The sequence below is a fragment of the Aquarana catesbeiana genome, linkage group LG05 (assembly GCF_042186555.1).
Source record: "Aquarana catesbeiana isolate 2022-GZ linkage group LG05, ASM4218655v1, whole genome shotgun sequence".
Classification (NCBI taxonomy): Eukaryota; Metazoa; Chordata; class Amphibia; order Anura; family Ranidae; genus Aquarana; species Aquarana catesbeiana.
Genome location: NC_133328.1, coordinates 377,189,372 through 377,214,131, shown reverse-complemented (window position 1 = coordinate 377,214,131; position 24,760 = coordinate 377,189,372). Strand labels below are relative to the sequence as shown.

Sequence of the window (24,760 nt, the reverse complement as noted above, 5' to 3'; positions counted from 1 at the left end):
TTCGGCTCCGAGGAGGGAGGATGTGGGCTCCGGGCTAGTGGGAGAACGTTTTCATCCGCCCATGATCCAGGATTGTCATCCAGGAGATCTGTATAAGAAGATGAGGCCTGTGTGCTGTCCCCCCGGCGCCATCTTGCCAAGTCTCTGCGGCCGTCGCTGGCATCGTGAAGAAGTTGGTAAGCTTCTTAGGGTATATGTCTTCCTTACGTTTGCGGGACTGCATGGAGTGGGCTCTGGTGATGCTGCGGAGCTGTCAGATGGCTCTTAGTGTGGGTCCTGCCGCTGGTTTAGTCGCTTATCCCCAGTGCTTGGTCAGAGTTGTTAGCTTAAGCGGCCATTTCGATCGCAAGCAAGCCATGCCCCCACGAGATGGGGACTGAAATCCCGAGTACAATTAATATTCCACGGGCCCTGTATGTTGACTCCAGCAATCAAGGAGATATACTCACTAAGCAATTGGCACAGTTGATTAAAACAGTCTATCCTCCCAAGTCTTGGACCAAGGTGTCAGGAGTGATCTAAGGTCCAAAGGAAGATTGTATGACATACTACAATTACTTTAAACAAGCCGTGGAATCAGCTGGTGGGGACATTACTAACAGTGCCCTATCACCCGTATTGATACACAGCTTCATTACCGGGTTGAGAGGAAACATCAGAGAAAAATTGATGACTGCAAATCCAGACTGGAGAGATAAGCCCCTCTCCTCTTTGTTGTCACTTGCAACTGCTATTGAAAGGAATATAGCAGATTGGGGGTCACAGAAACCTCAAAGGATCTGCAATGTCACTGATCAGTTGAACAGTGCAGATCTCGGCCTAAAACCGAGAGGGAAACCGGTTTGCTTCAACTGCAACAGACCCAGACAATTCAAGAGTAAGTGTAGAGCTCCAAGACAAAGAAAGAGACCTCAAGTGATCGGGAGAGCTCCCGGTGTTACATGTAATCTCGAAAAATAAGCGAGGTAGCGCTTATGTACAAATGCAATTAAATAATCAGACCCTAAATCTATTGGTAGACACCGGGCAGCTCACACCATTTTAAAATCCAGTGAGGTGAATCTTCCCATTCAAAATACTGTTAGAGGAGTTGGGCTAGGGGGTATATCATATCCCCTATTGGAAACCACTCCCACAAAATAGGACCCTTTCAAACTGAAGCCTCCCTGCTCTTGAGCAATTCAGTTCCTTGCAATTTGCTGTGAAAAGATTTGCTCTCCCAAATGAGAGCACACATACAATTTACTGAGGATGGAGTGGAAGTAAACATCCCTTCTGATCCTGCCCAACATCAAATGGTAGAAACCTGGGATAGCATCACTGCCTGGAACTGTACGCAAGTTTTGCAAAGAGCTTGCCCAGTGATTTATTTAAAAGCCCCAATCCAGATGTTTGGGCTAAAGAGGGGAACACAGGACTTATGATCCGCTGCCCCCCTGTTAGGATCAAACTAAAACCAGATGCTATCATTCCTAGATTACCTCAGTATCCATTGAAATTGGCTCAATTGGAGGGAATTAGAGACCAAATCAAACACCTCCTGAAAGAGGGTATATTGGTGAAAGTGAGTTTACCAGCTAATACCCCATTTTACTATGTGAAAAAAACAGGCCAAAACGTTTACCTGATGGTACAAGACCTGAGGGCAATTTACAAAATTATCCAAGAGGATGCTCCAGTGGTACCAAACCCTCACACTAACATCATCCCTTCTAATCAATATTTCACAGTTATAGATTTGAAGGATGCCTTTTTCAGTGCTGCTCCACCCTGACTGTCAATACCTATTTGCCTTCAGTTTTTAATGGCAACAGTATACCTGGAGTAGATTGCCCATGGGTATGGTATCTAGCCCAAATGAGTACACCAAAGCAATGAAAGAATGCCTGGACAGGTGCCATTGCCTGGAGGGTATCACTCTCCTTCAGTATGTGGATGACTTGCTGATTGGAGGAGACATGAGAGAGGCATGTAGAGATGCCACTATCTCCTTGTTGAATCACCTTGGAGAGGAGGGATGCAGAGTATCCCCACAAAGTTACAATACAACATGGACCAAATTGTGTTTTTGGGTCATTGCATCTCCCAAGGGGAAAAACACTTGACACAAGACCGAAAGAAAGCTATTCTGAATAGCAAAATGCCACAAAATGCAAAGGGTTGGTTGGATATTGCCGACAATGGATACCAGAAATGTCCAATGGTTGTAAGCCACTCTATTAATCGCTTAACATACAGGTGAAACTGGAACTCAGTGAAGGGCAAATGCATGCTATTCAGACCTTGAAAGCTGCAATCAGTGAAGCCCCTGTTTTGGGTCTGTCAGAATATACCAAGGGATTCCGGCTTTACTATCATGAGTCCAGAGGCCACGCTGCTAGAGTCCTGATACAGGACTATTACAGTTGTCAGATTGACACAGTTGTCAATGCAATGGCACCCTGCCTGAGGGCAGTAGCAGCAGCTGCTGAGATGCTGGCCAAGACTGCAGACATTGTGCTTGGGAACCCGGTGGAAGTTTATGTACCCCATAAGGTTCACGTGGTCATGCAGAACCTTACCACAAAGCACATTTCGTCAGCGACATTGACCAGATATGAAATAGCACTTTTAACACCCACAAATATTACCCTCAAAAGGTGTGCAAAATTAAATCCAGCTACATTGCTACCAGAGACATTGCAAGATGAAATAGTAAGCCATGACTGCTATGCAGAAATGGAGGATCATTATCTGGAATCACAGAGAGTAAGAGACACCCCCATCCACAATGCTGACCTCACTGTTTTTGTAAATGGATCCCACTTCAATACTGAAGAAGGGCACCCTGTTACTGGGTATTCAGTAGTCACCAAGGATGAAATCCTTTTCCAAGGAAAACTACCTGGGCATCATTCCGCTCAGGTGGCAAAGCTTATGGTTCTCATGCAAGCTTGCATAGTAGGGAATGAAAAAAAAGTTCAATGTCTACACAGACTCAAGATATGCTTTTTGGCATGTGTCACGATTTTGGCCATCTATGGAAACTGAGAGGCTTCCTGACCACCTGTGGAAAACAGGTGAGCTCATTAAGAAAGTTCTTGAGGCACTTTGGTTTCCAGAGGAATTAGCAGTCTTAAATGTGCAGCACACACCAAAGGCATGGATGAGGTTTCACTTGGGAATGCTAACGCAGATACTGCTGCAAAGGCAGCTGCTGTAACTGGTACTGAGTCTGTGGAAATTTTCATGGCTACACCTTCCTCCGACAGTCCTGATCAGGTAGATTTGACTGTTTTGGAAAATTGCAAGTGCAAACCGACGAAAAGACAAAACAGAAGTGGTGAGACCAGGGCAGTTAAGAAACTGATGGACTTTGGGCCCATGAGGATGGAAGGAACTGTGCGCCTCTAGTACTGTATCCATATTTGGCTTAGGCATCGCACGGCCCCTCTCATCTGTCCAAAGGAGCAATGGCTTCCACAATCACATTTCACTGGGTGGCCCCCAGATTCACCACTGTTGCGGAGAGGTTCTGTCAAGGGTGCGAAATACATAATACATATTCTGTCAAGGGTGTCAGAATACATAATCCTAGGAGGCTTGTCAAAACCCCAACTAAGTACTTGCCCAAAGCACAGTATCCCTTCCAGAGACTGCAGATTGATTACATTCAATTGCCAAAATGCCAACAATTCCAATATGTCCTAGTATGTGTAGACATGTTTTCAAGATGGGTAGAGGCCTAGCCTGTAGCCAATGCTACTGCGTCAGTTACTGCAAAGAAACTATTGCAGGAAATTGTGTGCAGGTACGGCCTAATGGAGACCGTAGAATCTGATCAAGGGAGCCTTTTCACAGGCCAAGTGATGGCTGAAGTTATGGGAGGACTCCAAATTAAACAAAAGGTCCATACTCCCTATCACCCTCAGGCATCAGGAAAAGTTGAAAGGCATAATGGGATGATTAAGAATAGATCCCAAAATTTGTAAAAATACGCGCCTTACTTGAGTGAAAGCTCTCCCTGTGGTGTTAAAATCCATGTGACATACTCCTAGAGGTCTGGAAAAACTACCTCCATTCAAGATATTGTTTGGGAGACCCCCAATGACAGGATTGTTTTTCCCACAAGAGGTGACATTAATGCATTGTTCATTAAAGATGTATGTGCAGGAATTACACAAGCAGCTAACTAAGTTGCATGCCCAAATGTTCTCTTCTATTCCAGACCCAAATTCTGACAGTAAATCTCACTCCCTACAGCCTGGAGATTGGGTGGTGATCAAGAAATTTCAACGAAGAGCACTGGAGCCCAGTTTGAGGGTCCCTACCAGGTATTGCTGACCACCCCACCTCAGTGAAGATAGAGGTAAAAATCTCTTGGATGCATGCTTCTCATTGCAAACAAGTTCAGAAGGATGTTTAGGGAGCCTGGTGGAATGGGCCTGTCCCCTCTGGTTATAGGTTTATTCAGCTGGTATGTTCTTGTTTCTGCTCAAGAAAAACCAGCTCCTAGGAAGCAAATCCAATTCTACCATGGGACAGAGCCTGTACCCTGGACTCCACTGGAGGAGTATAGTAAATGGGTAATAAAACCTGAGGGGTGAAGTCACACACAGATCCATAAGGCAGAGTGCAAACAAGGACAAGTACTCCCCAGATACCCAATGTATTTTCATGGGTATATACTAATTCATGCCATAGCAGGGATGGGGTTTGATGGGTCCATCGTAGAACATACCACCGGCCTCAATCCACACCCTTACAGATTTCATACAGCCTATGGGGAGATTGATGCAGGATACCTACTAGATAGGCTTTGCAGTCTTACATACTGGAAGACCAGACCTGATGAGCGGAAACGAATACAGGGGGTGGTGAAAGATAGCCCTGATACCATACTGTGAAGGGGATTGGGACCCCAAGGATATGGAATGTCTAATCCCAGGAATTTTTCCTGAGAGTTCAAATGGCAGTTAATCTACCAAGAGAATGTTTGCAGATCTTGATACCGAGACCTATGAAATGTCCATAACAAACTTGACCAAGGGGTCAGATTTATGGAGGATAAAATGCAAAAATAGCAAATTATATCCAGTAGATCCCACAGGGGAGAACTATGAATGGTGTTATATTGTTTACATCATTTTCAATCAGGGGGAAGAGAAAGAACATAAGAGGTACTATTATGATTTCCCAGAACTTGTTTAAGGGTCACTAGCGGGCAAGTGTTTCCATCCCGCTGAGGGAACCCTTGAGATTCTGATCCCACCTATGATAGGAAGACACATCCACTAAACTACCTGTCGAAGAAAAAGACTGTATTGCAGTTGAATTGTAGTAACACCCATCAGGCCATGTGGTATGAACAAGCAAATGTGACTCTCTATGCCAAATATACAAACACTGTAATCTTAAAAATTAGAACCGATGCTAAAAACAAACAGTATGAGGTCCTGGATTTACAACCAAGACTGTCCATGCATACCTTTGTGTTGCAAGTAATGAGGGAGACTTGTGTCCCTCAAAGAGAAGGTCACTATTTTATTGACACTGCTTATTGGCCCCCAAATCAATCCTTGGCTTTCAACAGTCCAAACCCATTGAAGTGGGATGTCTTATGCAATGGTGTGGATCTGCCTAGCGTAAATGAGTGGATGAATGGAAGGCCAATGAGTGAAGAAATGAGAGGAGTGCATATGACTGTAGACTGGCAGGATCCCCAAGGATATGATCTGGATTTAGACTTACATCTAGATGGCCCATTTGTGTAGCCATTCTGCAGCGCATTTGACAAAGGCTGTTGGACCTTTATGCAAATGACAAAGTTTAAGAGTGATGACATGTTCCCTCAAATATGTACCCCAGTTATTGATCCTAAGCATTGGTATCCCTGGGAAGGGCGAGGAAAGATCTGTGTGACAGTCGTACGGGTACCCAATGAGTTGGATGTTCTCGTGCCGGCAAAAATCAGTTCAGACTCCTGTAAGGCTCCTATAGTGAAGGCAGCAGATCTAGTCATCCCTTTACTCTCCTCCCACTGGACAGTACTAACAGAAACGCAATGTATGTTATATACATGGAGGATAACCTTATCTGATTTCCGGGTTGGTAAATGGGATTAACAGTGTGCAACCTTCATAAGGAATCAGGTATACATGATGGAGTGGCTGCAATCCGGATACTTAGAATATTCCCACATTAGAGCAAAGAGAGGCCTCATAGAGACTGCCTTAGAAGCAGGGGGTGTTGCCCTGGGTAGCCTAGACACAATGGATTTAGAGGTACTCAGAAACAAGTTAGGAGGGTTGGCACCACATGTTGGGGAAGGGGTTAAGGTGCAGCTAGATATGAATCATATCCTCGAAAATCTACAACATGCTCATATCGATGCTACTGCCTTGCTATCTGAGGTAATGAAACAAAAATTCACAGGATTGATAGCGGGATTATCCAAGATACAGAAAGACATCCAACTTTCTTTATCTTGCACCCAGGTACAATCAGAACTGTCCCAGGACCTCAGAGTAATGATTGCTTCTTTTTCAGCAGTACAATTTGCCCTAAATTTTAGAAAACAAGCAGGTAGGTTAGTAACCAAGTTTGCTATGAGTCTTATGGATTGGTGGATGACTCAATTCCATGGCTGTCAAAACCTGACTTGCACGGTCTCATCCCTGATTCTGGTTGCAGGGACTGAACATCATGCTTATACCACAGTCAGTATGGCTACTATCCTATTGGGCTCTACCGCGTTACACCCCCGAGTCCATCATGATCTTATGGTTTATGAGCCCAGACAACCTCAAATGATTGATACTGATGGGTGCTGGAGAAAGGAAGGGGTTGTGTTATGCCAAGGGAAACAGGACAGGATTATGAGACAGCAATGCTGGCACAAGGAAGGGTCATGTCTCATGGATGCCGAGGAATTGTCCCAACCTTATTTAAAATACTTGGGGCAAGGGTATTGGTGCAGGTATTAAATGTCTAGTGATGCCCTTTATTCTGCATATGGGTTGAACTGTACCCAGCGTGCAACACCACCTCAAGGAGTCTACTGTACATCTTCCCCCGTCCTTGGAATAGATATAGCAGGGACACAAGGACGGACCCCTATTACCCCAGAGAAAATGCTTGATATAAAACCCAACACCCCCATACACCTATAGAAACTTCCTCTGGGATTTGGGGCTGAGTTAAAAAGCTTGGCTATTAGATTTCGGGCAACAGGATGAAATTTTAAATGTGTTAAGAGATTCTGATAAACAAGCCACTATACAACTCACTCATGATTAAAATAGATTGATCCAAGTATCCCATGCTTTAGACGCAGAAGCTAAGATTTCCTGGTGGGAAAGTTTATTTGGGTACAGTCCTAATGCTACAGCTTTCCTAAACATTTTACTCCACTCTGTTATTGTCCTAATCTGTTTAGCCCTATTGCTTTTCCTGATGCAAGAAATAATGTGCATTACTATCAGGAGAATGAACGCCAAAGCTATGAGAATGTGTACCTCAACGAGGTATCTCCTCTCGAGGAACAGAAAGGCCACTAACTCAGAAACAAATCTCTGAAGAAGCCTGATCCAATCCAGACCAGTACACAGAGTTTGCGCATTTAAGAGAGGCCCCTAGAACTATATTTTTCTTGTTTTTTTTGTTGTATTAGGAATAAGCCTCTTCAATTCGTAATAATAAAGTGCAGTCAGGTTTACCTAAATTCTAAAACTTTTAATCGTTTTTTTTTAATAATGCTTAAAGTGAAATAATAAAAGTGAAATATTCCTTTAAATTTCGTACCTGGGGGTGTCTATAGTATGCCTGTAAAGTGGCGCATGTTTCCCATGTTTAGAACAGTCCGAGAGCAAAATGACATTTCTAAAGGAAAAAAAGTAATTTAAAAGTACTCGCGGCTATAGTGAATTGTCGGTCCCGGCAATACACATAAAAGTCATTGAAAAAAAATGGCATGGGATTCCCCCACAGTCCATTACCAGGCCCTTTGGGTCTGGTATGAATATTAAGGGGAACCCCGAACCAAAATTAAAAAAAAAATTGCGTGGGGATCCCCCCAAATTCCATATCAGGCCCTTCAGGTCTGGTATGGATATTAAGGGGAACCCCGCACCAAAAATAAAAAAAAAGCGTGGGGGTCCCCCTCAAAATCCATACCACACCCTTTAGGTCTGGTATGGATTTTAAGGGGAACCCCACACCAAAATTAAAAAAAATGGCATGCGGGTCCCCCCAAAAATCCATACCAGACCCTTATCCAAGCACGCAACCTGGCAGGCCACAGAAAAAGAGGGGGGTGAGAGAGCGGCCCCCCTCCTGAACCATACCAGGCCACATGCCCTCAACATGGGGAGGGTGCTTTGGGGTAGCCCCCCAAATCACCGTGTCCCCATGTTGATGAGGACAAGGGCCTCATCCCCACAACCCTTGCCCAGTGGTTGTGGGGGTCTGCGGGTGGGGGGCTTATCGGAATCCGGAAGCCCCCTTTAACTAGGGGACCCCCAGATCCAGGCCTCCCCCCCGTGTGAAATGGTAATGGGGTACAAATGTAAACCTACCATTTCACAAAAAAAGTCTGAAAATGGTAAAAATTACATGGCACAGCTTGGGACAAGTCATTTATTAAAAAATAAAAAAATAAAAATGTCCCACAAAGTCGTTTTCTTCTTCTTCTTCTCTTGCTCTGCCGACGGACCGAAAAAGAAAAAAAAATGCGACCGACCCGCCTTCATGGGAGGCACCTGCCGTATGACGCGTCTTCGCTTTGACAGTTCTTTTATAACTGAGGGCAGGCTAAAGTTATAAATTTATCTTGGTCTGATGAGACCAAGATGAACTTATTTAGTTTAGATGGTGTCAAGTGTGTGTGGCGGCAACCAGGTGAGGAGTACAAAGACAAGTGTGTCTTGCCTACAGTCATGCATGGTGGTGGGAGTGTCATCCTCTGGGGCTGCATGAGTGCTGCTGGCACTGGGGAGCTGCAGTTCATTGAGGGAACCATGAATGCCAACATGTACTGTGACATACTAAAGCTGAGCATGAACCCCTCGCTTCAGAGACAGGGCCGCAGGGCAGTATTCCAACATAACGACCCCAAACACACCTCAAGGATGACCACTGCCTTGCCAAAGAAGCTGAGGCTAAAGGTGATGGCCTGGCTAAGCATGTCTCCAGACCTAAACCCTATTGAGCATCTGTGGGCATCCTCAAACAGAAGGCGCACAAGCACAAGGTCTCTAACATCCACCGGTTCCGTGATGTCATCATGGAGGTGTGGAAGAGGACTCCAGTGGCAACCTGTGAAGTTCTGGTGAACTCCATGCCCAAGAGGGTTAAGGCAGTGCTGGAAAATAATGGTGGCCACACAAAATATTCACTTTCATTTCATTCCATTTTCACTTAGGGGTGTACTCACTTTTGTTGCCAGCAGTTTAGACATTAATGGCTGTGTGTTGAATTATTTTGAGGGACAGCAAATTTACACTGTTATACAAGCTGTACACTCACTACTTTACATTGTTGCAAAGTGTAATTTCTTCAGTGTTACATGAAAATATATAATAAAATATTTACAAAAATGTGAGTTGTGTACTCACTTTTGTGAGATACTGTATATTTATGTATATGTTTTTACAGGAGGATGATGTACATAATATATTTTGTGATATCATGATGAGATATGGGCCCAGCTTACAAGACTTCCTTTTTCCTGTTTCTTAAAAGCTGTTTGATGTCTTCAATAGGCAGGTGATAACTAAGTTACCCTTTTGTTTGTAGAGAGCCATATCAGTATTTGGGGATTATTTATGAAAGGCAAATCCACTTTGCATTAAAAGTGCAAACTACAAGTGCAAAGTGCACTTGAAATTGCACTGAAAGACTAAATCTGAGGGGTAGATCTGAAATGAGGGGAAGCTCTGCTGATTTTATTATCCAATCATGTGCAAGCTAAAATGCGGTTTTTAAATTTTCCTTGCATGTCCCCCTCGGATCTACAGCGACTGCACTTCCAAGTGCACTTTCAGGCAATTTCAAGTGCAATTTCAAGTGCACTTTGCACTTGTAGTTTGCACTTGCAGTGCAAAGTGGATTTGCCCTTAGTAAATAACCCCCTTTGTGTCACCACCTGGTCAGGGGTCCTTGACATGCTAATGTCGGAACTGGTTATGCTAGGATCAAAGAGGGTTGCTTACCTAACAACCATAAACATATGGTAGACAGAGGGGCACCGGAAGTTCTGATTCTTGAGCATGGTAGTCAAAGAGGCTTCAGGTGCAGCCAATCAGAATTTGATGCAACTCTGAACCAATGAAAGTATTCCATTTGTTTGATTGGTGGAGAAGGAATATAAAAATAGGTGGGGAGCTCTAGGAAGCTCTTTTGAGCTCAGACCATCGGGAAGTCAGGATGTCTGTGTAACGTATCCGTATTATCTTATTTCTCTTTTCTTTTCTCTAACGTTTTCTGTCCTAGGATTTCCCTAAATACATTGATAGCATTTGTATGTACATTGTAACTGTCACGGAACGCCCCACACTCCGCTTGAGTGCTTCCGTCATATACCGCTTCCTAAGTTCTGGAACACGAGTCCAATGGATCTGGCTATAGGAACCCCAAGAACTAGACAACACCAGTCTTGGAGTACATCAGAACTACCTTTATTTTGAGATCTCACAGACCTTTATACAGCAGGGATGACTCAAAGCTAACCTAATTAACATGACCTAATTTACTACAAAATGTACCCAGACCAGATGACAGTCTTGTGGGCACCGAGCTTCACACATTAATACAATTAACAATACAAACAACAATCTCCCCCCTCCTCAGCCTAGACCATTCGTCTATTAGCCAGTGTTGGTGGCTAATGTGATCAGCTCTCTCAATTAACATAACCACATGTTGATAACACCAGCATCTCCTCACAGGATGTGTCCCAGCAGAATGAATCAGTCTTATCAGCAGGGGGCTGCTGGAGGAATCCCCCCTCCCTCTTCAGGGACACAAATATACAGTAAGGAGTCCCCATACAATATATACATGACTGAGTCCGATTAATACAGTTCAGACTGGATTTCTCATTCACCTCAAATGCTAGGGCCCATAATCGGTGGGCAACAGGCTTGCACACAGTCCTCTCCAACAGCCTCCGCTCTGGCCATGTCCGTGACATTTCTCCCCTTTCGGCAGGAGACTAACACAGGAGGAGACCCCAGACGGGTTGACTCCGAAGTTAGTCCACAGCTCCAGTCCTCTACTGCCTGTACCCACACAGTACCCCAAACAAATCATCCCAAACAGTGCATTACTCACCCAGCCATCCTCTGCCTCTCTCAGAGAACATATCTGCCGCTGGGGAGAGGCCCGGACTGGCCCTTCTCCCTGGAATCCTTTCTGCCGCTGGAGAGAAGACAGGGGGACTGGGCTCACTCCATCCTGCTGTTGGGGATCTGGGCCGACTGCCCAGCATCCCTGGGGTATACAGGTGGGGACTGAAGCCCCATCAACCGACACCAGATCAAGCTGCAGTTGTGAGGTGATGATTGCATTCTCTCCTTGGATCCTGATCTGCAGCTCGCGATAGACTGCCACCTCCTCACCTTGGGCCTCCACAATTGCTGCAGGTGTGGGGCAGAGGTCTTGGACCCTCTGTCCGGTTGCCAGCACTTCTGCTGGGGGTTTGCCAGGTGGTTCCTCCTCTACAGAAACGTCTATTAAATCCCCAGTCTCTGGAATTGGTAAAAGTGTGGGACAGAGGTCTTGGACCCTCTGTTCAGTTACCAGATCTTCAGCTGGAGAAGTTTGTTTTAACTCCATAGATGCTGCTGGCAGAAAATCACATGTCCCTGTCAGTGTTGTGGGAGAAAGGCTGACTACCTCTTCTCTCAGGAAGGCTGAAGCCACTGTTGGTGCTGGGCAGAACACAGTGAACTTTGGCCCTGATAGCAGCTCTTCTGCTGGAGGCTCATCAGGTTGTTCTTCCTCAGCAGAAAAGTCTATTAAATCCTCTACCTCTATAACTGGTGTCTGTGGATAGAGGTTCACCATCTCCTGTCCGTGGAACTCAGAAGATGCCATCAGTGCTGAGCAGAGCGCAATGAAGTTTGGCCCTAATCCCAACTCTTCTGCTGGGGGCTCACCCGATGGTTCTTCCTCAGCAGAAAAGTCTATCAAATCCCCTGTCTCTGCAACTGGTGTCTGGGGATGGAGGTTCACCATCTCCTGTCCATGGAACCCAGAAGATGTTATCAGTGCTGGGCAGAGGTTAGCAGAGCTCTGCCCTGTTGTCAGCACTTCAGTTTTGGGGATGGCAATCTCCAGATTTTCCACTGCAGATTCTCTGGCATGCTGCTGGACAGGCACATTCCTCCATCCAAGATCATCCCATGCAGAAACAGGATCATCAAGGTCAGTCAGCACTTGCTGCATCCGCCATAAGACCTCCGCCTCCATAGCTGTGGGGGCAGGTTGGCAAAGCACACTATCGCTCTGCCACATTGCCGACTCTTCAGCCAGGATTTCAGGGTTGTCAGCTGGTATTTCCTGATAGTCCCAGGCAAAGGGAGCCCAGCCCTGGCACTGAGCAATGTCTAGCAGCCGTCTGTAGGCGATCTCTAGCTCCCATTCCTGAACGGCCAGAAACTCCAAATCTTCCTGTGCCCAGTGCACTTCCGAAATGTTCAGTAGCCCTTCTCTGAAATCCATGATTTCGTCCACCCGCCGCTCCAAATCACTCCCAAAGTTAGAGTCCCCTGTCAGCTTCACAAACAACAGTCCCAAGCCGCCGTAGCTTAAGCCTTCCGTTGGGCTGTCATCCGCTATCCAGGGACATGCTTGGGATACATGCCACCGGAGGGCTCTGTAGCTCTCATCCAGCTTTATCTCTGCCCAGACCAGCCTGCTTAATTCAGCTGTCTGCTTCTTGTGTGGTTTTTCTCCCAAAAACCGCACCCGCAGTCCGTACTGCGACCAGTACCTTTCCTCGATGGAGGGGAGAACTTTTCCCTGGTGTCGCTGCTCCCGGGCTAGCGCTTCCTTCCAGAGTTTGCAGCGAATAGAATCACACCATCCCAGCAGGACCTGCTCCGATACTGGTCCTCTGTGCTGTATCTGCATCTCTCGCAACCTCCTTCTGAATTCCTCATCCATGGCGGCTGGTATCTGTACCTCTCCTCTTCTGCTATCTGGACCTTGGATCCAGATGGAAGTTTGGATGTCCCAGACTTCAGGAAGCTTTCCCGCTGCTTGCCACCAATGTCACGGAACGCCCCACACTCCGCTTGAGTGCTTCCGTCATATACCGCTTCCTAAGTTCTGGAACACGAGTCCAATGGATCTGGCTATAGGAACCCCAAGAACTAGACAACACCAGTCTTGGAGTACATCAGAACTACCTTTATTTTGAGATCTCACAGACCTTTATACAGCAGGGATGACTCAAAGCTAACCTAATTAACATGACCTAATTTACTACAAAATGTACCCAGACCAGATGACAGTCTTGTGGGCACCGAGCTTCACACATTAATACAATTAACAATACAAACAACAATCTCCCCCCTCCTCAGCCTAGACCATTCGTCTATTAGCCAGTGTTGGTGGCTAATGTGATCAGCTCTCTCAATTAACATAACCACATGTTGATAACACCAGCATCTCCTCACAGGATGTGTCCCAGCAGAATGAATCAGTCTTATCAGCAGGGGGCTGCTGGAGGAATCCCCCCTCCCTCTTCAGGGACACAAATATACAGTAAGGAGTCCCCATACAATATATACATGACTGAGTCCGATTAATACAGTTCAGACTGGATTTCTCATTCACCTCAAATGCTAGGGCCCATAATCGGTGGGCAACAGGCTTGCACACAGTCCTCTCCAACAGCCTCCGCTCTGGCCATGTCCGTGACAGTAACCATATATCCTTTTTGCATTAATTATCTTTGTAAACTGGCAACACTGTATTTGTAACATCACTACATTATATTTGATAATATCTGATTATTCTAACGTTTCTTTTGACGTGGAGATTCCACTAAACGTTAGGCGTAATCCATGTCTCCTGCGCTAATAAGCGCCCTTTCAGCCTCTTGGTATAATGCATTCTAGTACGACCCTGTTTCCCATATTTCCCCAAGTAAACAGACATAGTCCACCATTCTTACATCCTTAGCTCTGCAGCTCGACCAACTGACCTGATCCTGGGAGCAATCTTTATTCATATAACAATAGAGTTGGGTGGCTTCACAAATCAGCCAAATAAGAACAGGCAAGCACAACAACCATTGAACAATGACTAGGGGAGTGTTATGGGCGTGTCGGGACAGTGTGTATGATTTCCCACCCCCTGTCTCTGTAAGCCATTGGTGTAAATCCTTATTCTGCATTGTTCAGAGAACAATGCATACCCGGGATTATACTACCATTCCTGTGGATGGGAAATTATCTGCAGGGGCACGCCACGGACCCCCAAATGTGTTGATCAGGCACACAGGGGTGACACGAGCGTACATCCATTCATAACCGATAATGTCTTTGCAGAGTGAACACATCCCCCTCAGACGATCGTCTCGCATCGCACAGGGGCCCTTCGCTGGCGGACATATCCCCACTCTGCAAACACTTCTCTGCATCCTCAAGAAGCTTTTCACTACCAGACGGATCTCAACCAGCATCAGTCTGCCCCAGTCCACTCTTTAGAGCGGGCTGCGGGAAAACAAACACTAGGAGACACTATGACAATACATATTAAATACATCTTCATAAAATTTCCACAACGATTTTCTGTATAAATAAATTTGATTGTTATTCTTTTTGCACAGTTATCATTTGTTTTCAATTCCATTCGTCATAGCTGCAACCGCATTGTTTGATTATATAGACAAAAGGTTTTAATCACTTATGTTATGTATCATTAATCATTTAAGTGAGGTACAAACATTGCCAACACACCCCTTACTCTGATACCCCTAACTAAAGTCTAGTAGAACCTTCAGAAGTCACCTAGTTAGTAAATAGTGTGCACCTGTGTGTAATATAATCTCAGTATAAATACAGCTGTTGTGTGAAGCCCTCAGAACCTTAGTGAACATACAGCATCATGAAGGCCAAGGCACCCACCAGACAGGTATAAAGTCGTGCAGAAGTTTAATGCAGGGTTAGGTTATGAAAACATATTCAAAGCTTTGAACATTTCACGGAGCACTGTTCAATTCATCATCGGAAAATTAAAAGAGTATGGCATAACTGCAAACCTACAAAGACATGGCCGTCCACCTAAACTTAATGGCCGGGCAAGGAGAGCATGGAAAGCCAGCAAGAGGCGCATGGTGACTTTGGAGGAGCTGCAGAGATCCACAGCTCAAGTGGGAGAATCTGTCCACAGGACAACTATTAGTCGTGTACTCCACAAATCTGGCATTTATGGAAGAGTGGCAAGAAGAAAGCCTAACTAAAGCTCTGTGATAAGCCCAAAATATGTAGGAATGGCCGATGATCCATACGTTACACTGGACACCTGCAATTCAAATAGACATATTAGGTCAGACATATAACTGATAGCAATTAGAACTCCATCTACCTATACTTTTAATCACAGTTTCAGACAAACCCGTTTTAGCTGCAGTAGTAGCAGCGCCTATTCTAAAAGAGTGTGAAGAAATAGACAAGTGTCCCAAACCCAAATGTAACAAACATTTTTCCAGGATAGAACAAAACTGATAACGTGTGAGTGGTAAACCTGCACGATGTATCAAGACATAACCTGTAAAAGAAGAATGGACATGTAAAAATTGCCTAAGTAGGTAGAAAGGACAAATAGGAGAAGAAGAGTATTGTCTCAAAGTAACCCAAATGCCCTGACCTAATTGATCCGTCTTGCTGCAACGAATATAGATTTGAACAAAATCATCATGCATTAAGAAATACTTAATTAAAATTCCAGATTTATCAACCCTATTACAAGGCAACAATTCGGAAACACGAAAAGCTTAAGAAAAACACAAACAAAAAGCAAGATTAAACAATAATGCTTCAAATCTAGAAAAGCAAACAATTAATGTAGAAGAACAAATCTTCTCCAATAGATCAACCGAAATTGGCACACAAGAATCAGGCTTAAATCTAGACTTATGATAACCTTTCAGGGCTTGTTTAACAGAGAAAGAGCTCATACATGTTGGTAAACCAATTAATGTTAAGAAAAACTAAACCCTGGCTAATTGTTTCAAAATATGAGAATAAGAATACTGAGATAATATTAAAAATTTTAAGAAAGACAATACTAAATGCTGAGAAAAAGAAGAAGAATTCTGACTATGAGAGTCCAGAAAAGTACACCAAGTTCTCCACGCAGCACTGTAGTCTGCCCATGTGGACGGAGCTAACAAGTTATTAATAGCTAAACCAACATACGTTAAACTAAATCCCAAAGATGTTGCAGGCACTGAAGACCTAATTTGTCTGCTCCCGGAACCAGTTCCTGAAAATGGTCCAACTGCAATTGGGACAGAGAGTCAGCAATAATATTATCAACTCCGGGGCACATATTTAGCTCTAATCCATAAATTTAATTCCAAACATTTGAAAACTAAATGCCTAAGAACAGCCAAAACAGGTAAAGATTTAGAGGACAAGCAGTTGATGGCATATACTACAGCTTTTTTGTCATAATGCAACATAATTATTTGATTCTAAAAATAAGGACCCCAAAGCTCCAATGAAATAACAACCTGGGAAAATTTCTAAAAGAGCAATATTACTCGTAAAAGCCCTCAGTATTCCAAGAAACAGGCCATCTGCCAGCAGACCTTGTCCTTGCCAATATGCACTATAACCTATAGAACCCGAAGCATCCGTAAATAAATTAAGTTCTTCGCTAGTACAGAAAGGAGCTTGCTAGAAAGAACATCCGTTGTAAGAAGACAAAAACTTTTTCCAAACTAATAAATCGTCTCTTAAAACTGCAATTGTCAACCCAAACCCCTGCTACACCTGGATTTACAGAAGATGACAAAGTAAAATTATTTCCAAGCTTATCGATTAATAATTGCAAAGAGCGAGCCAAGTCACCAATAAAGTTTTGTAACTCAACAATTACCGCAGGATCTAACTGAGGATCTTGCGTCACAGAAGACGCTGAAGCGTCAACATTTACTTGACTCAGCACAGGCTCAACTGGATCAGAAGGAGGCAAGCTAGCTTGATTAATGTTATGCACTTTATCACTGAAAGCAAGTGAGTCTAGTAATGCAGCAGCACTATGCGAAGCAATGGAAACAATTGACACGGTTTTAAATGCAGGAGTATTTCCCTGTTGTGTATTTCTGGAAACACGGCTATTTTTAGATGTAGCCATAAATTGTTTTCCAGCAATCTGATGAGGAGGAGATGGGGATTTGATCCGAGGAAACTTCTGAATCCTACCTCTGGAGAATACAGATGTTTTTTCTGGTAAAGAACCTTGCTGAGAAGTTTGTCCAGGCTGGCGTACACCGAGCAATGAACTAGTCATAGCAAAGTTAGTATTGGGTATGGGGAGAAGACCGAAGATGACCTGGAAGAGGAAGGCAGAGAATTAATGTCACAAAGGGGAGGACGAGGGTGGAAGAAGATGTCGTATGATGAACGGAGACTGGTGTAAAAAACGGAACCGGAGGGACAATTTGCTGAGCCGGAGGAGGAGATGCTGGATGTTCCGCGGTATTCAAGGAAAGACAGCGCTTCATCCATTCGTCCTCATCAGGGGCGCTGGCTCTCTCCATGATCTGACACAGTAATGATTCCATCTTAGCAGGTATGCCAATGTGTCTTCTTCTTGTTGATCCGCTGCAGACTGGTAATTGCACAGCTGAATTGCCTTATATATGGGCTTGCTTGTACCCTCAATAACATGTGACCCTCTTGTTCAACTGTCCTAACTGACTATATATAGCTTGGACCCAGAAGGTCATTAGAGACACGGTCTCCTTCCAGCTACAGAAATCTTCCTTGGACCCAGAAGGTCGCTTCATAATCCTGGTATGTACCATCAACAATGTTCAATACACATTGGTATCTATATATGCTAGAAAACAACGGCAACTGTCCTTCCTAAAAAAGACCCTTAAAGCGATAAGGGAATTACAAGGTCATCTACTAATCTGTGGGGACTTTAACTTAGTTCCAGACAATGAGATGGACACATCCACAGGGCCAAAGAGATTCCCATCACCATTGAACTCGTTCTTAACGTCCAACAACCTGTATGATGCCTGGAGGTGTGGTCACGCGGCTGAAAGATTACACATACCTTTCCCCGCGGCACAACACGTATACACGCATTGACCTCTTTGTATCAGACAAATGGTTATTGCAAAATATTTAAGAATCTAAAATCCACACCATCACCTGGTCAGACCACGCGCCTATAAGCATTAAAATTACAAATAATTCCACCAATCCTAATTCGTTCATATGGAGAGTAAACAACTCTCTACTACAACATCCATCCAATGTCTCCCAATTATCCCAGAAACTCAAGGAATTTTTCCTTACTAATACTGGCTCAGTGGCTGACCCAGCGGTCCTGTGGAATGCTCACAAATCCTTCATGAGAGGATTCTTTATTCAGCTTGGATTTAAAATGAAAAAGAGGAGGATGCAGAGGTTGGAAGAATTAACAGCACAAATAGCCACAATAGATGACCTAAATAAAAAAAAAACATTACCTACACTGCAATCCCAAATTTTCAAATTGCGGCACGAACTCCGATCCCTATTGCTTGAGAGATATTAATTAAATCTTAGAAAACTGAAAGCTACATCCTATGTCACAAGCAATAAAGCGGGGAAAGCTATGGCCCGACGCATCAAAGGGCAAAGACTAAAGACGAGAATAGCACATCTGGTCCATCCTGTTACACAGGATAAAATCATCAACCCTCAGGTGATAGCGGACACATTCAGCTCCTACTACGGAGACCTGTACAACTTAAATACTGATACTGACACTCACCAACCCACCCAGAACGAGATTCAATCCTTCCTAGATCGTGTCAAGCTACCCTCTTTATCGCCTGACCAACTATCGTACCTATTTATTTATTTATTTCAGGTACTTATATAGCGCTGTCAATTTACGCAGCGCTTTACATATACATTGTACATTCACATCAGTCCCTACCCTCAAGGAGCTTACAATCTAAGGTCCCTAACTCACATTCATACATACTAGGGACAATTTAGACAGGTTCCAATTAACCTACCAGCATGTCTTTGGATTGTGGGAGGAAACCGGAGTACCCGGAGGAAACCCACGCAGGCACAGGGAGAACATGCAAACTCCAGGCAGGTAGCGTCGTGGTTGGGATTCGAACCAGCGACCCTTCTTACTGCTAGGCGAGAGTGCTACCCACTAGACCACTGTGCCGCCCCAACCTAAATAATCCCTTCACAGAGCAAGAAATTAGATTAGCCATTACAAATCTTCCTAACTCCAAATCTCCTGGACCGGACGGCTACACTGGGGAATACTATAAAGTATTCGAAAGTACACTGACCCCTCATCTGTGCACACTATTCAACCAAGCTGCATCCTCCTTATCGTTTCCTACTGAAATGTTATCGGCACTAGTGATCACCCTACCTCAGCCTGGGAAAGAGCCTACCAGTCCCCAAAATTTTCACCCTATATCCCTATTGAATCTCGACCTCAAACTATACGCTAAAATAATAGCAAACAGGCTTGTAAACATTCTTCCTTCACTGATCCATATGGACCAAACGGGATTCACTAAAGGTCGGCAAACTTCGAACGCAACTAGAAGATTAATTAACATTATTCACCACTCCAGCTCGACAGGAACGCCTTCTCTGCTTCTATCCTTGGATGCAGAGAAGGCGTTCGACAGAGTTAACTGGCAATATCTATCTGAGACTCTCCTAAAATTCGGTTTCAAAGGACATATCCTCCCCCAATCCCACAACAATTTGGGGTTCTATTGAATCCACGTACAACATATTTGGCCCGACAAAACTCTGGCTATTCGCAGCACAAATGGGAGCTAAAATCCCGTCTTATCTACCTCCAACCATGATAATTACAATTAAAATGTGGTTATACCTGATGTCTAACCACCCCGCACAAGCACCACTAACTTCTTTAGAAATCCCCTTGCAAACCTTACATTTCCTCATTCACCAAATATCTCTTACTTCCTGGATGAATAAAGGTATAAAATGCCTTCACAACTTATACTCCAATGGTTCTTTTAAGACTGCCATCCAGAAGGAATTCCTCATCCCTTCCACTGACTTCTTCAAATATGTACAAATCAAACACTGTTTACCTAAACTACCAAATCCTCCTGAATACATACACGCGTCAGCATGGTCATTCTTATCAGCACCCACCCCAATACAAAAAGGAATCACACTTTTTTACAATATATTCCAACAAAAACAAACAAACATTCGACAAAACACCCTCACACACCCAATGGGAAATTGAGCTACAACAATCTTTTACAACTCAACAATGGCACCAGGCTTGTAGGGTGACACAAAAGGCCACACAATGTTCAACTTTATGGGAACTAACTGTTAAAATATCCCTTTGATGGTACTTCACCCCAGCAATTATATCTAGATTCAATCCCCAACTCTCAGATTGTTGCTGGAGACTTTGTCGTGAACGTGGGGGACCTCCTGCATATTCTGTGGGGCTGCCCCAAGCTGCTCCACTACTGGAGCAATGTATTTCAGGTTATCTCTGAAATGTCTCAATTACAAATCCTACCAACTCCTGCTTTAGCAATACTATCTCTAGGCATAGAGCAACTTCCCTATACTCTGCAACACTCTACCATTCAAGTACTTCTATCTGCGAGATTATTACTCACTAGAAACTGGAAAAACACTGCTCCTCCAACAATAACAGATGTAATAGATTTAACTCATTTACATTCCACGTATGAGCGGATGGTAACATCATCCTCTGGACGACTTAACATATTCCACAACAAATGGTGGCCATGGCTCTCCTGGTACATGTACACTGAGTAAGTACAACCATCTCAATTGAACGATGAGATGACCTCGCTTCTCCTCAGACACAGCTAGCTCCCATGGGGGTGTCTGTGAGGAGTGGGGTCAGAACTACCACCAAGGACTAACACCGCCTTATGCCATGAAGACAGATGGTTACGGCATCGGAAAACAAAAATTAAATAACAGAACCAGAAAATAAGCGATATAAAACCCAGCAATGTTTGAAATTTTTCAATTTATGTTTTATAGATGAGTTACGCCCCGTACACACGGTCGGATTTTGCGATGGAAAATGTCCGATCGGAGCGTGTTGTCGGAAATTCCGACCGTGTGTGGGCTCCATTGGACATTTTCCATTGGATTTTCCGACACACAAAGTTGGAGAGCAGGAGATAAAATTTTCCGACAACAAAATCCGTTGTCGGAAATTCCGATCGTGTGTACACAAATCCGATGGACAAAGTGCCACGCATGCTCAGAATAAATAAAGAGATGAAAGCTATTGGCCACTGCCCCGTTTATAGTCCCGACGTATGTGTTTTACGTCACCGCGTTCAGAACGATCGGATTTTCCGACAACTTTGTGTGACCGTGTGTATGCAAGACAAGTTTGAGCCAACATCCGTTGGAAAAAATTCATGGATTTTGTTGTCGGAATGTCCGAACAAAATCCGACCGTGTGTACGCCCTATTACTGTGTACACCTTACTCCACTGTACAACTACTTTCTACTCTTCAATTACTGATTTCTAAGTAATAATTAATATGTATACGTACTATATTGTTCATACTGTACCGTACTAAAACCAATAAAAATATATTGAAATAAAAAAAAGCCATCTTGACAAACCCTTTTCATTATTTGAAGCATATCACCCCAGTTTGCAGTGTGATTTGCCTGGATGTCCAGCAGTTCTTTGGCAAATTTAATGGAATCTGTCCTTGGATGGGGGATAACACTCAGAAATCCTTTCATCTCAGAGGAAGTCCACGGCAAGTGATGTGTCATCTTTCCAGTGGTTCTCCCACTGTTATCATAAACTACCTGTTCTCTTACAGCATAGACAGATATGTCATCTGAAAAAGATATCAGCTGTTGATTGGTCTTTTGGGATTCTGTCACAGGATCCAAATAAGACTGGGGAAGATTTTTGCTGCCAGGTTGGGGCATTTTATCCAACTGCAAAGTGCCCTGAAGGGTACACAGGTGTGCCCACATTGGGTGATATCTTTTCCCCATTAGAGTGACACCAAACAGGTCCTTGCTGTGGGGTGCTAGTTACTTTGGGGTGTAAAGGTACATAGGCAGTGTACGCTATAGCAGAACTGTCAGTATTGCTTACAGCAGCAGAATTGCTTGCTAACTGCCGTCTAGGGGAGAATGCTGGCTAGCAGCCAGTAAATGGAGGATTACTATATTCGGGAGGTTCTTCCGCCAGAGGGGAAGAAAGTATCCCTTCTGATGGTATATGGTCTCTGATACTGGGGAGACATTTCTCCCTTGATTCCAGCATTCCCTTCCCCTGGCTTTTCCTTTTGTTTCAATGCTTCACAGGAAGAGTTTTTCTGTGATTCGTTTGGGGTTTTAAACAGGGTGTCAAATTTGGCAGCAAGTTGTGGCTTCCCCTATTTGTCATCTGCTGGTAGATAACAATTCCTATCAGCTTCTGAGTATTTTACCAACCAGGACCGGGCGATTGCATAAGGCCCCGATCCTGACAATTCCTCATCGTCCCCCTGCTCATCACTGTCCTTGCTTGTCCCTACTCCTCAGCATCGTTTGGTGTGTTTTCTCCTTAACTCCCATCGTAAAAATATTCACATCATCGGTTCTATTCATGGATTCTACCATCCATGCACTCCAAGCATCTCTTTCATCTGTTCATATCATCTTCCTGTGGTGACTATACCGCAGGGCTTCCCAAGCTTTTGGCTTAAAAGTACCTCTTTTAGAATACTTTTTCCCATTCCAGCGATCCCAATCTTGAATATATTTCACAACCCAAGGCCCATATTTATCTATCACCTCTTCCTTCGGGGTCAAGTGGTAGGGCTCCCCACGGTTAGATGCCCTCTTTGAAGCAATTTTATTACCCATCCATTATGAATACTGGACCCTGAAGTGATTCCCCAACCTTTTATATGTTGCTTTTTTTCTAGAGGTAGCTACTCTCTGGCCAATTATTGGGTTGACAGGTGCCACCCCTGTCATGATTGCTGCTTTTCTTTTCACTACATGTCAGAACAATATTTTAACTTTTCCCCTGTCCTGACTATAGTCCTTCAAAAAAATTAGCCTGGGGATTTCCCAAACTCAATAATAGTTCAATCCCCCTGTGGACTTTTCCGAAGTATTCTAAAAGAAATGCTTAACGAAGGGCTATTACTTCTGTTATCTCAAGAATGATTAGCACAAACTTGGATAATCAGAACCCTATTAGTGCTTCTAGTACAAAAGGCAGTCAACTGAAGCACAGCTAATTGCAATATGATTTGTAGAAGTTACAATATAGCCAGAGTTTACAGGTCTAATTACAAAGCTTACAATCTCCAGTTAGTAGTTTACACAGAAAGATAGATTCATACACATCAAGACCATTCAGTGTGACCTAGGCCCACAGCAGGGCCATAGATATTTTTTTTCCTGGGGGGTTCAGGTCTTTCAAAATTAAAGGCATCATTTACACTTTTATGCTGGGGGGGTATGGTAAAAACATGTGACAGCAGAGTGGGGCCATGAGGCTTTGCAATGCAGCGCAGCAAAAATGATCCCCATTCTACTGAATAGAATGCAATGCATGCAGTTGTGGTGCAGTAGTGTACTCATTAGTACAGCGAGCTCCTCCTAAGCTCCCTAGCTTTTTTTTTGTTCAGCCCGCTGGGTTGAACTAAAAAACAACTTATCGTGTGACCCAGGCTTTAGATATCATTCATATGTTCTAAATGGCCATTGAATGGCAAATATACCATGAATACCTACAGCCAGGATCCCAGATGTTCCAATTTTTGTCACCTGCTCAGCCTGTTCACCTGAGTGATGGGCTGAAAAGAGCCACTGCTGTTAACATGTATCTGTACATCCAACCCCTCCCAGAGAATCCTGGCAAAATGTCCAGACAGTGTCCCTACTGTTTAGCCTCGGCATCAGCACAGTAGAAGCAATCAGAGTTTTGGAGTGCAGCAGCCAGCCCCACTTCTATTGTGGCCTATCTCCTCAGTTTAATAAGGGGTCCCCCTGAAAAGCATGAATATACTGCGAGGTCTCAGATACCGGCAATTGACAGTGCACAGTTGAAGGGACTCCTAAACTACTCCTTGAGGTATCATATGACACAGCCAAAGGGAGACTGGGGATGCAGAAGTTTTCCTTCTGTGCCATGCTGAATCTGAGGTCTGGTAAATGGGCAGGCATCAGTTTTCTGTTTTGGGAAGGAGGAGGTGAGAATTCCAGCCTGGGGGAGTTTCTTTTGGTGGGGGGTTAAGGTAGGGGGGTAGGTTTGCTTTTGGAGAAGGGGGGACTTTCCTGTAGTGAAGTTTACAAGGGGTGTTTAATGGCAGGGATTTGCTTCTGGGAGGGAGTTTGATTGAATGAAGGGAGATTTTCTTCATAATTAGGAATCTTTGCTGGGGGAGAGGGTGTTGACTGAGGGAGATATTTTTGCTTTTAGGGGGTCGGTTTAGAGACAGGGGGTTTAATTTTTGGGGGGATATTTGAGGGAGGGAGATATTTTACAGTG

At 44.1% G+C, this 24,760-nt stretch overlaps 1 pseudogene; it reads left to right on the top strand.

Annotated features, from left to right (window-relative positions):
- Positions 1–3,141: 3,141 nt before the first annotated feature.
- LOC141146023 (proto-oncogene Mas-like) overlaps positions 3,142–24,760 on the top strand; it is a 48,358-nt pseudogene continuing 26,739 nt past the window's right edge.